Source organism: Ambystoma mexicanum, chromosome 10 (genome assembly GCF_040938575.1).
Source record: "Ambystoma mexicanum isolate Mex_15411 chromosome 10, UKY_AmexF1_1, whole genome shotgun sequence".
Taxonomy (NCBI): domain Eukaryota; kingdom Metazoa; phylum Chordata; class Amphibia; order Caudata; family Ambystomatidae; genus Ambystoma; species Ambystoma mexicanum.
The window spans coordinates 929373863-929387952 of NC_090932.1; the positions used below are offsets into that span (position 1 = coordinate 929373863).

The 14090-nt window shown below is 45.5% G+C and overlaps 1 protein-coding gene and 1 long non-coding RNA gene across 3 annotated transcripts in view; both read left to right on the forward strand.

The window, feature by feature from the left end:
• The window catches only part of ZMAT3 (zinc finger matrin-type 3), a 197732-nt gene that overhangs the window by 94695 nt on the left and 88947 nt on the right, over nt 1–14090 (forward strand). The window lies entirely within an intron of this gene.
• Nucleotides 10634–13800, forward strand: LOC138491878 (uncharacterized). Its single transcript, XR_011276100.1, has 2 exons — nt 10634–10739; nt 11551–13800. It is a non-coding gene; the product is annotated as an uncharacterized lncRNA (long non-coding RNA).

Below are 14090 nucleotides of genomic sequence, written 5' to 3' on the forward strand. Positions count from 1 at the left end.
GTTGAAATGAAACAAACTGTCAATTCACTGCACTTTTTTCCGAGTCCATCGATCGCGATTACGGAGGAACTATAAGGAGTAGCAAGTCGGTTTTAGGCTTGTTGGAAAGCTTAGTATCTTAGCTTTAAGGTGAAAGTTAATTCCTAGCACCTACGATTCCAAAGATATGGACGGTTTTATGAAGGTAGTTTTCAGAAATGAAATTACAGTTTCAGAATGACAGATGCGCTTGGAAGGTTTGAATCAACAGGATGGACACACGATTCCTTATGATGCAGTTCTAATAGGTTTAAATAGTTTGAATTAGATTATTTTAAACTAAGAGATTGGTTTTGCATAGTTCTGGCTGAGTACTCACACTATGAATTTGAAATAGGCCGTCAGGGTCTGGTCAGCAGATTTGGACTGGACTCCGGGCGGTTTCTGGTACTGGTTCTCTGGTTCTGGATCTCAGGTTCTTGTCTGGTCTGTGGTTCTGCTGTCGGCACTTCACAGCGGTCTGGTCTGCGGTTCTGCTGGTCTGGATCAAGTGGATTCTGGATACAGCACTGCTTTCTGGGTCTGCTGGTTCTGGCAAAGTTCTTGGCAAAGAATCCAACAGCTCGCCCGGCTGTAGGATAGTTTGGTTGGATTGCTGGATTCTGAAGGCCTGCTGAGAAGAGTTCTCAGCTTGTGGGTTAGGCCTTTGCTTTAAGTTCTGTAGTCTATCTGGAGTGTAAGTTCTGGATGTTCCCTCTAGATGTTGTGTGGTCCTGCAAAACGCTCCGCAAGAAAATGAAAAGTGAATGTCTTGCCTGTCCAAGCAGTCTCTTTTTATGTGTTTTGAAAGTGGGTGGGTCGGCTCATTCTGCATGCCCAACCCTCTCATGATTTGATAGGTCAAGGATTCTCTGTGACCTGATTTGAGAAGGGATAGTGTGTCAGAGTGAGTCAGAGTCTTACAGTCTAATGAAGAAACGCCCCTTTTCTTTTACTTAGAAAATGAATTTTTCATAACTAACAGGTTTCCCAGATACACACCTCGTTGAAATTACATACACATTTCACAGATTAATTTAAGATACACTCTCGCCCAACTCTGATCCCCCTCAGAGCCTGGGTTCACAAATGGCAACATTTTGTGCTTTTTAGTGACTTTCGCCATATTGGTTTTTCCTCAAAATGTACACAGACCTGCACCCCTTCCCTAAGCATATTACTGGAAATTACTATGTCTCTATCCTAAACACAGTGTCTGCAATATTAATAAATAGTGGGGTTCGGTCCCAGAACACCGTACAAAGTGGAATTTGGGCTCAAATCGTGAGGGCATTTTTTATTTTCATGATCTCCAAATTGTACATTTCTGTGAGCTTAATACAAGATTTTAGAAGCATTTAACTTAAACATATATTTGCTGCAATATGAATCCACAGTCCTGTCTGGCCCGCCTCTAGGAACTGGGGGAGTCAGGGATCACATGTCTCTACTTCCAAGCAGAGCTCTGTTTACAGTCCACACCCAAAATCAGCATACCCCATTCAATTGCAAGGGTCTATTGTGTTGGGTCCAGCAGGCTGCAGGGAAGTCCCCTCCCTCTCAAGGAACAGGGCCATGTGATATCCTGCCTCCTGGTGTGGGTCTCTGGGGTGTTAAGAGTTCTCAGGAAAGGCCAGTCTTTTGAACTTTTAATTACATAAGACCCCCTTCTGTTCACTGCCCAGTTCTGCAAGACAGCTCTCCTGTCAGGATTTATAGAGCACCAGCGCCGGTCAGTGTCCAATGCTGGTACTGCACCTATTTTTGACAGCTGTCTTGAATTAATACATTTCAAAAGGAAAGGATTTTACTTGATAGTATTTGATCCTTGCTTAACATGGCATTGATGTGGATCTGTAGTAAAGTAAAGTAAAACACTCAAACATAGTTGGATTATTGTTTGGTGGTTTCGGGACCATGATCTTAGCAATTTTTGACATTAATAAAAACGGGTTTTGAACAGAACCATCTTTCTTTGCGCTGGTGGGTGGCAGGTCAGGGGCCCATTTTGGTGTGCGCAAAACTGCACGGTTCTTCTGGATTCTGGTGCAAGTGTGGGCTTTTCCGCCATCTTGGATTTCCTAAGCCCACGTCACCAAATGTTGCAGCATAATAGTCCAAACGTGGGTCAGGACACCCAACAAGATGTGTCAGGTACTTCCTGGCTATAAGGTAAAGATTTTGAAGTACCATCGAGAATGGCTGCGGGAAACTAAGAGTAAAATGCCCAATTCTTGGCCAAATTAGGGGACCCAGGATAAGGCAATGTTGGAAAACGAGTGTACTTTCTTAGTCACTGGGCACAAAGGATCAAAGTTAGAGAATCTTCTAAATATCTTAGAGTTATGGAGGATGCATGCGAAGGGCGGGAAGGCCCCCCATGATGTTAAAGGTACAGAGGAAGGGCCGAGAAAGGAAGGTGCAGAAATTCCTTCTGCACTGTCTCCATATGGGTGCTATCCTTTATCGCCTGTAAAAGGACACACTAACCCTGAGTTTGAACCTCCATTCTCCCCAGCGCCCCCACTCTAGTGTTTGCAAGATGGACACAGGTAGTGCCTCCACCAGCAGCGATTTCTGAAAGATGGGATACCAAGGACAGTGGAAGGGTAACTCCTTCAATGGTCAGGAGCATGGAAAGACTGAGAACAGAGAGTGAAAAGGGACTAACTCCCCCGACTGCTTGGTTATTAGAGAGATTAAGGGTGGAGGAGCGAGAGTGAGTGAAACCGCCAACCGAAAGACTAGATGAATGCCTGAGAATGGGCCTGAGAATGGGCGAAAAAGGGGAGACTGTGCCTTTTACTGCTAGGATAGAGGATAGGCTGCGCATGGCGATGGAAAAGCAGGAGCGGAAAAAATAGGAAGAAGCATTGAGGCTAGCACAGGAACAGGAAGTGCTGTTACGACAGCAGAGATGTGAAAAGAGGGAAGAAGTGAATAGTCAGGTAAAGAATGTAGAAGAAAGGAAGGTGGAGGCATAGACAAGTTCTTGTTAAACTAGATAGGTCAGTTATCAAGGAGGTCAATGTAGACCTTGATGACAAATGTGTTGTTATGGGGACAGAATGTGAGCAAGGAGAGCGGGAACCAGCACCCTACAGAAGTGCAGAGTATGTTTCCGTGCACATAGAAACGCCAGGGATTGTGGTAACAGGGGTAACAGGGGCAGTCAATGCGGATGAGTGGGAATCGAATGATGAGCAGGGAGAACAGAGGCTAACAGCCCCACATCCCGCTCTAGTAGCAGCGACAGAGATCACACCATGGGGTTTTAGGGCACACCGTGGTACTCCTATGGTCGTAGTGATCAGCAAGGGGAAGAAGGGAAAAGCCCCAGTAAAGGCAGGTGTGACTCAATTTCCAGTAAAGGCAGGTGTGACTCAATTTCTGTTGCTCCGGAAGGGTCAGGAAAGCGTGTATTATGTCCTGTGGTCACACATGGACCGGAATACCATGATGCAAACACCCCCTTTGCTCACTGCATTGACGGGGCATTGGATTTATGCATTAGAGAAGCACACTTCCGGTGTCATGTTGGCCATAGGGGGCATGAAAAGCTTGTTCACGGCTCTAATGGGGGAACAGTTAGATGAGCTTTGGAGGTGAGCAAGGTATCCGGGAGTTTAGTTGGATACGAACACCCAGGATGGAGCAGCATTCAATAATTACAGGGCACAGGTAAGGGGAGCCCTGCAGGTTATGTACCCTGATACCAAGGATATAAAATCGATTTTAGCCAAGACAATTAAGGTGGACGTTGATCCTTCTGCACATATCCAGTTTATTCAGGAGATGTGGAGGGTAGAGATGGGAGAAGCGTGGGATAACAACATGGCCATTTTTTATCATATGCTAAAAAAGAGACTTCCCAAAGAAGTCCAACATGACCTAGATAAAGTAGTAGGAATGGAGGCCAAGGGTTGGCTGGAATTTCAGGCACATATTGTGCATTTTTGTAAGAAGAGGCAAGAGAAGGCAAAAAGAGAGCATGGAGCAGGCACAAAAGGCAGAGGCATAAGCCTGTTCCTAAAATGCTAGCGAAGATCTGTTTGGAAGGAGCAGGGATTACCAGCTCAATGGAGGGACAGTTGGGACAACAGAGACATATTGAATCAGGTATGGCACAAGGTTGGATGGACAGTTTATGCTCCCGGTCAAAGGCAAATGAGAGGGTGTCAGAGGGCTAGGGGAGTATTTTCACAAGGAGGTGCGTCATTTGGTGAGTTCGGAGGAATGGGGCCTCGGTTTAACGAGCCGATGGAAAGTAACTATGGAGGATTGTATGGGATCCAGTGTTGGTCATGTGGAAGGATGGGACACATGACACGAGATTGTCAGAGAAGGCCACAGTATTTCAATGTAGGTGCCCAGCAAAAGCAACCACTGACCATGCCATATCCCCAGGTGCTGTGCAAACGCAGCAGGTACGGGTTGAACAGAACCCAGTGCCTGGGACTGCACAGAACTATGCGTTTCAACTGACCATGCCAGCACAGGCACTGGTACAGGCATGGGAGAAAAATCCTTTACCCCAGGGAACGGACACTCACTACATGGGAGCAAGTGTTTTTGGAGGGAATCCTTTCCTGCTCCCCTGTTCTAACATGTATCCAGATTAGGACAGCCCACAGGTATCTCTGATATGTCCAGTCCTATCTGTTACTGCTGATCCGGAAGCGGAACCCTGAATAGGTGGTCAGGTAGGTGACAGAACATCTTCATTTATGGTTGATACAAGAGCTTCTAAATCTTGCATCAAGGAAGGTGAGCTCCCCCCGTCAGGTAAAATGATGGACACACAGGGATTCTCTGGGGCTAACTTGTCGGTTCCTTACAGAGAGGATCTACGTATTAAGGTAGGTACACACCATTTATCTGCTCTCTTGTTGTATTTTGCAGATACCTTTGCGAATCTCTTGGGCAGAGATCACCTTAGGAAATTGCACTGAATGATTGCTTTCACAGAGGAAGTTATAGTATGCTCGACTCCAGGCTTGTATTCGGTAAGAGAATTAGCACTTTTGCATGCATACTGGAGTGATAGCGCAATACGGGATACCTGTACATTCAGATTTGTTGCTTTATGGAGTAATGGTTGTGTTGAGTTGGGTCCTGGGAATCTGAGATCAGACATGGCAGATACAATTGAATTTTTGTTTCGGCCTGCTGAGTCGCAGGAGGTACCACCAGGCACCAGTGTCACAATTCTCCTAGAAGCAGTAGTTATCAAGAAGGACAGGATTTCTCTCTCAGGCACTGTAAAGACTGGAGGGGGTATCTGTACTTCTGCTCTCTATATGGCAGATGAGAGGCACAGAGGACCCCAGCCAAGATTCTCTATTATTGGTAACTTGGTCGAGCAACCAAGGCTTAGCTCTCAGGAGGTGATGCAGGCTAGTTCTTAAGTACAATGTAGTCCCCAAGCACCCACAAAGGAAAGTCCGGACACTGTATTAGTGAAAACAGTCTTTATATAATTAAGGTTCAAGGTTATATACACAATCACAATAACTCACTTTGTGCTCAGTTAATCTACAATGGCAAATATATACACAGTTCTACGTGGTACCACAATTACTATCAGATTTCATTAACTGGACTTAGTTTAAATGTCACACAAATCAAGTAATAAAGAGATCCAACAATAGATATAGGAGGAAAAGCAGTTGGTTAGAACAATTGCCAGAATACTGAGCCCCTACCACCAGGCACAGTTCGTTATGACGATCCCCCCACCTGGGCCACCTGTAAATAAAGATATATCATCCAAGCCCAGTCCATATATGGTTCACAAGAGTCTTATTTCCTTCCAAATAGTTCTACAACCCCAATGAACCTCGAATAGCAGAGTTCGACGTCAGGTCATCGACGTATCCTTCTTGAGCGGCTCCCTTTATGGCAGGAGCCACAGAGCGTCCAGATCCCACAAGGAAAAAGGGCGAACACTGTCATTGCGGCACAGCTTCGGTTCTTGCGGTGCTTGTTGACGATCTGTTTAAAACGTCCTGCAAGCTGAGGCGTGCAGTGCACCTCGATGACGAGTGTTCGTTGCCGTAAAGAATCAATGAAGAACTTCGGCCCAGCAAGGGTGTCGGGTCGTCGGCGTCTGGCGTCGGAGAACAGGACAGGACCACGGCTGGCTTCAGTAGCTTTGTCAGCATCTCTGAGGTCTTCTGGTGACGGGAAACCCACTGGCGGATTCACCTCAGCCGTCGGCAGGACAAAAGCGGTCGATGAGGATGAGCAACGGAGTCCTTGGATCAAATGTCTTAGGCAAAGGGAACACTGCAGCACCAGTTGGTGACGGTAGTCCGTGACGGAGGTCGGCGATGGTGGACGGCTGTCCAGTGCTTCTCTTTGTTCTTCTTGGCGGTCCCTTTGTCCAGTCGGCAGCCTTTCATAGGTCTGTCTACCAGGGAGCTTTGGCAAAGATCAGCTGGTGCACGATGGTCCCTCGTAGCTCAGGAAGAGGTCTCCTAGCCAGGTCCTCTCTTGGATCAGTTCCTTGAAGGCACAGCAGCTTTCAGATTAGCAAAGGACAGCAGCAGCAGTTCTTCTTCCAGTGGGCTTCAAAGTTAAGCATCAGTTTCAACTTCAGCTTCTGAACAATTTCTAGCAGTGAGAGGCCCCCAGATATACTGTTGATCTCTCATTCACTCTGCTGGGTCACACTCAGGCAACCAATCACTCAGAAGGGCATTCAGGCAGTCAGGCAGCCATTCAGGCGCACAGTGCATTCAGGCCATTCTTCTCCATCCAGACACTCACAACACAGAATGTGGATTCAGACAAGCATTCTGCAATTCAGAACTACACACTGCATTCATCCTAGTTTCGGGCAGGGTTGTCTCAATCATTATGTCAAACACCAGATACTAGACACCCAAAACACAGAATGCGTATTCGTCACACACTCATTTCACCCAGGTCCGACTACACGGGCGTACCCACAACATACAGTCATTGGGAAGGCTCCAGCCAGTCTGGCCTGGACTTCCCCACAACACCATATATGGAACTTCCACCCAACAGCCAGTCAGGGGGAAGGGACAGAGTCAGAGCTTCCAGGGACTTCGGGAAAAGTAAGAAAGCAAGAGGCCACAGGGGCCATTTTGTTTCCTATCAGGAATCCACTGATTCCAATGACGGGGCCTGGGCATCCCAAAATGGAGGATGTGCAGGGCACCTGTCAACTCAGCACGGAGTTGCCACCAGCCCATACCCTGCTCAGTGGGCCACACACAGGTGCCCAAAACCATACACTAGGAGTATAGGGTTGTACTCCCACCCATGGGTGCCATAAAGGTATCCCAAGGGTCTGTTCACCAAACCAAATACACGAAGAGCCGCACCACCAGGAGTCCCACATGAACTCCTGCGTGGAAAACAAGTTAGAACATACATGATAAAGTAATAAAGGACAAAGATACGGAGGCCCTGTCCCTCCGATGCATTTCCAGCATCACAGGCTCTAATGAGGAAGGTGGAGAGTGGCGCACAGTCTTGGGTATCGATCCAACGTTATAGCTAAAGGACATGTCAGACGAACAATTGTTCAAAGATGCAAAAGACACAGGAGAGATGGTTTTTGAGATGGGGTGCCTTGCATAGATAGCGATAGAGCAAAGGGAGGTACCAAAGACCATGCTCATTGTTAGAAATACATCGCCATATTGGAAGGAAGATTTGGAGAAGGCGATGGATCATTTATGGACCAGCAATCCTCATAATGTGGGGCTGTTAAAGAGCGTTGGAACAGTACGTATACAATTAAAACCTGGTGCGATGCTACCATGTGCTAAGCAGTATCCCTTGTGTAGAGAGGCACAGAAAGGGATTAATGAGACCATTATGGCATTGTTGAAGTAAGGCATACTAGAACCTTCTCTGTCAACATGCAACACAGACATCTGCCCTGTGAAGAAAGTTAAGGGGTCCAGTTGGAAGATGGTCTAGGATTTGCAACCTCTGAATAACATTGTTGAGGCAGAGTTCCTGGTGGTACTGAATCCTGCTACCATTCTTGGTAATATCCAGACTGGGCCAACCCACTTCACAGTGATTGATTTAAAGAATGCATTTTTCTCTGTCCACTTAAACCCCAATCCTCAGTAACTCACAGCGTTTACATATCATGGTCAGAGATTCAAGCACACAAGGTTGCCCCAGAGGTACTGTGAATCTCCAAGTGTTTTGAATAGGGTGGTTCAGATGGATTTGGGGAATTTACATGTTTTCAGTACAGTAATCCCATACAGGGACGATTTACTAGTCTGTAGCACTTCAGAAGAGCAGTGTCATGGAGATTCATAACACTCCTCACCCTGCTTGTGGAGAAGGGGTACAAAGTGGACACAGAAAAATTGCAATGCTGCCAGAGAGAAGTAGTATATTTCTGTTGATATCGCCCTCAGCATTTAAGGTAATGCCAGAGAGAGCCACCGCAGTTCAGAATACACCCCAACCACTGACGGTGAAACAAATTCAGCATTTCTTTGGGACTCAGATCATGGATATTTCACTACTCTAGTTACATGAGGCCCTTACCTCGGGGACTCAAGGGAGCACAAGAAGGTAAAGGGTCCAATAGAATGGTCTGAAGAGATGGTGACCTACTTTCGGGAACTCAAGGCTGCGATCAGTAATGCTCTGATTTTGGCGACCCCGAATTACAAGAAATCATTTTATCTGTTTTTTCATTCAAATGGGCAAGTGATGACAGTGGTCCTGGCCCAGCAAACATCCCTAGGCTATAAACCTTTAGCATACTACAGCATACTCCTAGACCCAGTGATGCAAGGCCAGTTTCCTTGTGAACAGGCTTTCGCAGCAGTGGCATTTGCGATTCAAAAGTCTTCAACCACTACTATGGATTTCCTGGTGACATTGTATGTGGAGCATGCAGTCTTTGCGATCTTGAAAAAGTCCAAGTGACTTTGAAGATCTAGAGAGTCTCGGAGCATGAGGTTGTCCTATCAAATGCTTCCAGTACGGTGTCACCTAGTCAATCCCATGACATTTGTAGCCGAACCAGTGAAACCTGATGACATTGTCCATTATTGTGCGATTTATGAGGGAGGAGTGGAAGAGAGGACGGATATTAAGGAGGATGCCTTGCAGGGAGGTGAGGTACTCTTTGTTGATGGGTCCTCAACAATTAATCAGGACACTGGTGAGAGGCATACGGGTGCAGCCACTGTGGACCTTGTGGATGGAGAATGAAGAAACAGTTGCCTTTACATTACTCTGCGTAAGTGGCAGAACTAGTGCACTTATAGAGGCGCTGGACATGAATAAGAGGAAGGCAGTCACTATTTTTTTGAACACTGCTTATGTAACCTTCACTCTACATTTAGGCTTGTCAAGGTGGCTGAAAAGAGGGTTTAGGAGATCCAACAGGAACCAGGTCCAGAATGCTGCGCTGTTATCCAGATTAATCAAAGCACTAACACTGTCCACAGAGGTAGGAATAGTTAAGTGTGCTACACATTTTAACCGTTCTGACCCAATAGCACTTGGAAATGATGCTGCAGACAATCCCAGAAAATGAAAAACGTGTCCAAGCAGGTAGAGCTGCCAGCCCTGTACACTGCGGTCCCTTTGCTTCAGATTGTGGAAATGCAGGATAGAGAACTTACTCTGGGAAAAGAGGGATGTGTCCTCTCACCCAAGGATTTGCTGTGGAGACAGGAGTTTACAGGAAAGGTAGTAATGCCTGTAGAGCAGCTTCTTGTGGCTCTAGAGCAACTAGACTACCCATCGCCTACTTCTCTACGACAAATTGCCGCAAAGCTCCAGGAGGAATGGTTCATACCAAACCTTCAAACACAGGTAAGTAGATTTGTAGGGAATTGTATAGTTTGGAGAGAAGTTAATCCTAGAAACACTATGAAGATGGTAAGAGAGGTTTTGCCCCGGCCCTCGTGCCATTTCGCGAGCTCCATATTAATTTTATAGATATGATTCAGAGATGTAATAATTCCTGATGCCTCATTGTCACTGTTTGCTTATTTTCCTGAATGCTCGAGGTTGGTCCCTGCATACACGCTTATGGCAAGTCTGCAGCAACATTTTGGTGAGGGATGTATTTCCACGGTGAGGAATTTGTGAGGTCCTGAAGTCTGACAGTGGGACTCACTTCTTTAATTCCTTGTTCTCAGAAATCACTTTGCTCTTGGGTATCAAGTAGAGGTTGTGTTCAGTGTACCACCCTCAGGCCAAAGGAATCGTAGAACGGAGTACTTAAGGTCTGTTTACCTAAAATGTATATTGTTTGCCGATTGTTCTGTTTTATTTGAGAAAACAGCCAGGGAAGGATCACATCTCAGTCCACATGAGATTGTAACTGGACGTAGGTTACATACACCACTCTCACCTGCACGCACAGCAACAGATATACACAAGTCAGCAGAGATTCTTGGTGAGGAGTTTAGGGAATACCTTAGGGCTTTAACCAAGAGTGTCAGACTTGTATCTTCACAGGTTGTGTTCTGTCACCAACAGTCTACAGGAGGAAATGGCAAGGAATCCGAAGATCGACACCAGCCTAAGTTGCCTCCCAGGGACCTGATCTATGTCCGCTCTTTCGTCAGACGCTGGAGCGAGTAACATTTCCATGGGCCACACAGAGTGAGTTTTGTAACACCGACTGCTGGATACACATCAGTGAAATACAAAGGGATACCAGCACCCCTACACTGGCACATGAAGAGGTTCAAGTTGAGTATGCCCTAAGAATTTGTGGTTTGTTCCGGTAGAACAGGGGAAAGCGAGCGTAGACCAGAAACAGTTATTATTACAATACTGACAAGAAACCTTGGGTTTAAAATGTATATTAGAATGTTTGATTTTATGTTTTCATCGCTTTTCTTGTTATTTGGTTCAGGCAAGACAGACAATATGCATGTGAATATTTTTACTTATCTAGTATTGTAGAATTTGATAACGTATTATTCAGGTCACAAAGAAGTGTTGATGATGTAAATTTAGATCCAATAGTGGATGGACATTGCTTTTGCAGCAGATAATGCTTGGTATAGACACACAAGGAGGGTGGGAAGAGAGATAGCTGTAGGATCTTGTTAGACCTGCTCTCTTATCCCCCCCTGCTTCTGGTGCCCCAGAATATTTATTCCAGATGAGATAGAGTTAGCAGAGGCACTTTGTCTGATACATCTAACCTTGTGCAGGGTCCGGGGGCAGTTCCAAGGGCAATCAGTCACAGCCTCTATCCTACCGGTTGACAAGAAATGTTTGACCTTAAATCATAAAGAGCAGGAGAATGTACGTTGTACTGAAAGAGTCCAGTTGAGGTTGGAAGGGCCCATCATAGTAAATAACCGATCGGAGCAAAGGGTGAAGAGTTGCAGAGTTGGAGGAATGAGTGGATTTTCAGAAGAAGGGAGGGCACAAACCAATCAAGAGTATGGAAATGTCTGGAAAAAGTATCTGAAATATTTGACATGGCTCAAGGATCCAGAGAAACCTGTTAAGGCCCAGTTACTCACACATTCTTCTCTGTGTTTTAAGGGTGATGGCGCGGTGCCTGTTGCCACAAATGGGAACTGCAGCTACACGCTTCGCATCGCTGATCTGACTGGAGGTACATCTGCACTTCTTCATGTGTTTTGGTCTTGTGGACAGTTATCCTACTGACAATTACCTCCAACCTGGCGAGGTTTGTGCAGTCTCACTATGCTACATGTGCCTGTCCTTGTCATCCCTCAGGAACAATTGGTACTTGCCAACCCGATGCCCGAAGCCACATCTGTGCCCCTTTTGTCCCCTGTGCCCCTTGTGTCCCCTGTTTCATCATATACAGACTATGAGGTACAGTTGAAACGGACCAAGCGGTCAAACTGCATCTAAGCGGCAAGCTCTGATGAACATTCCTGAGCCGTATCGACTGTTCAGCCAGACTGAGATGTTCTTTTCTTTGCTCTTGGCCCCTGTTGTTCACACTATCGCAAATGTGAAGAGGCTCCAGAACCCCCCCTAACAAACTCTTGTTGTCTGTGAATTCTTCTGATTTAGTGCAATCAAAGAACTACGGGCCCTGAGACTCATCAACTTGCAAAATAGGTGTGTGTCTGAAAATTGGGAGCTTCTGTTGCACTATTCTGCCTTCCAACGATTCTGAGAACAGAACTTTGACTCAGACAATTGTCGCGTTGCACAAGCTTCGAGTGGTCATGGAAAATGAAGCAGGAATTACAAATGACCCTTGGTTGGACTCTCTTTTTTCTTGGGTCCCGTCTTGGATATGTTTAGCAGTCAAGATCTTAATGCCAATTTTTGTCTTTTTCCTCATTATCTTTTGTTCTTGCCAGATGCTCTAGCAATGCTGTTCTACTAAGATACCACAACCATTTCATATCACATGGGTACTCAGACTGAAGCTGTCTTGTGTCCTCTACCAAACTGGGATGATTGTGTGGAGCAGCGGGCAGATTGCAGAAATGGTGGGAGGATGAGTTGGGTTTGTTCAGCAGAGTAGTATGCCTGTAGTGGGACCAATGTGAGTGATGGTTTTAGAGTTTTATTTTCCAGAGAAGATGGATTAAATGAACAAGAAATGTGTTTATTAGTTAATGTATTAACTAATGGGGGGACTGTTGGGGTGATCAATAAAGGTCCCAATGAGAAAGATGGGTTTGCGGTGTGTGCGCCATATTGATGACTGGGATGACGGCTATGTTGTCGCAATGCTGCGATTTAGCATGTATCTAATGTAGTTAATTAGGAAGAGTTAAGGGATCCTTAAAGTGTTACTTTGTGTTTAAGTTGATACATTTTAGATTCACTTGCGTGCAACAAGATGTCAAATCTGCTGATACAAGATAAACACAATGAAGGTCTGTGGTCTGCCAAGTAGCACCTAAAGTTGGGCAGTGAGCATCTTCATATGCACATGCAAGTTAGGACATTTGTAATGGAGAAACCACTGTGAAAGGCCTTGGTAGTCTTGAACATACATGCACAGGCATACATTCATGGGGGTCTTTAGGGACATGTGTTTGGGGCATGTGGCACATGGTAAATATACAAATCCGTATGCTGCAAGTACTCTCCTGGCTAGGGATTGTGCAGGCTCAGAAGCCTGGGGCGGTCAGATTAGCTCTGTGTGAATGGGAAAATGGGTTGAGCAAGGTTGAAGGTTAAGGAAAGGCAGTGGGCAGCTGCAATAATATAAGATGGTCATCTACGGCTAGGCTCAGGTTTTTACAACTTGGTACTATTGTGGACAAGAGATGTAATCTTTTTAAGTACTTGGGAGCCTGTTATTCATTGTCCAGGGTAGTCTGGCTACCTGGTAGAGTCAGTTTGGACCGGGTAACAAACCCGGTGTAAGGGATGTTTAAGGGCAGAGTTGACAAATGGTTTATGGATTTCGATCAGGTTCTCAGGATGTGCCCAGAGGCCATGCATGCTGAATTGTTAGCAGTATAGATTAGTGTGAAATAAGGATACCAACATGTCTGGGTGGAAAAGATTTTTATCACCAGTTCAAAGGGAACCTGTTTGTTCCTCTCCATCCTCAACAATTCCAAATTGTTGAAGTGTCCTTTCAGAGACCATGTGCTTTGCGTTTTTGGGTTAGAGATGCCTGGCCAGTTGGAACTTGTAATGAATTATGTTTGTTGTGTGAATCTGTAACTGTAATGTCATGACTAACTATGGAAAGATCCCAAAAAGGGATGTCCTGTAAATATGTGCTGATGCAAAGATATGTTGAAAGGGGATGGTAGTTAAATAAATGTGTCCAATGAGAGCATGGGAGTTAAAGGAGATTATCTATTTATTTAATTGTTTTTTTATAACACGCCTAATACCGTAACTGAGTTCGGTTTCTAAGCGCAGATCCGGGATTCAAACCTCTGTTGCTCTGCTTGGTCTTGCCTCCAAGACCAGTGTGTTGCCTCTGTAGTATTACATTTCTTTTTATAGTTTTGGTCAATCGTGTGGGGGGATGATTTGTAATAAAATATGTGGAAGTGTTTTAACTGTTGCAAAACATATAAAATGTGTAAAATTGTGTGGTTTCGAGGAGACTCGGGTTAGTTTAACCC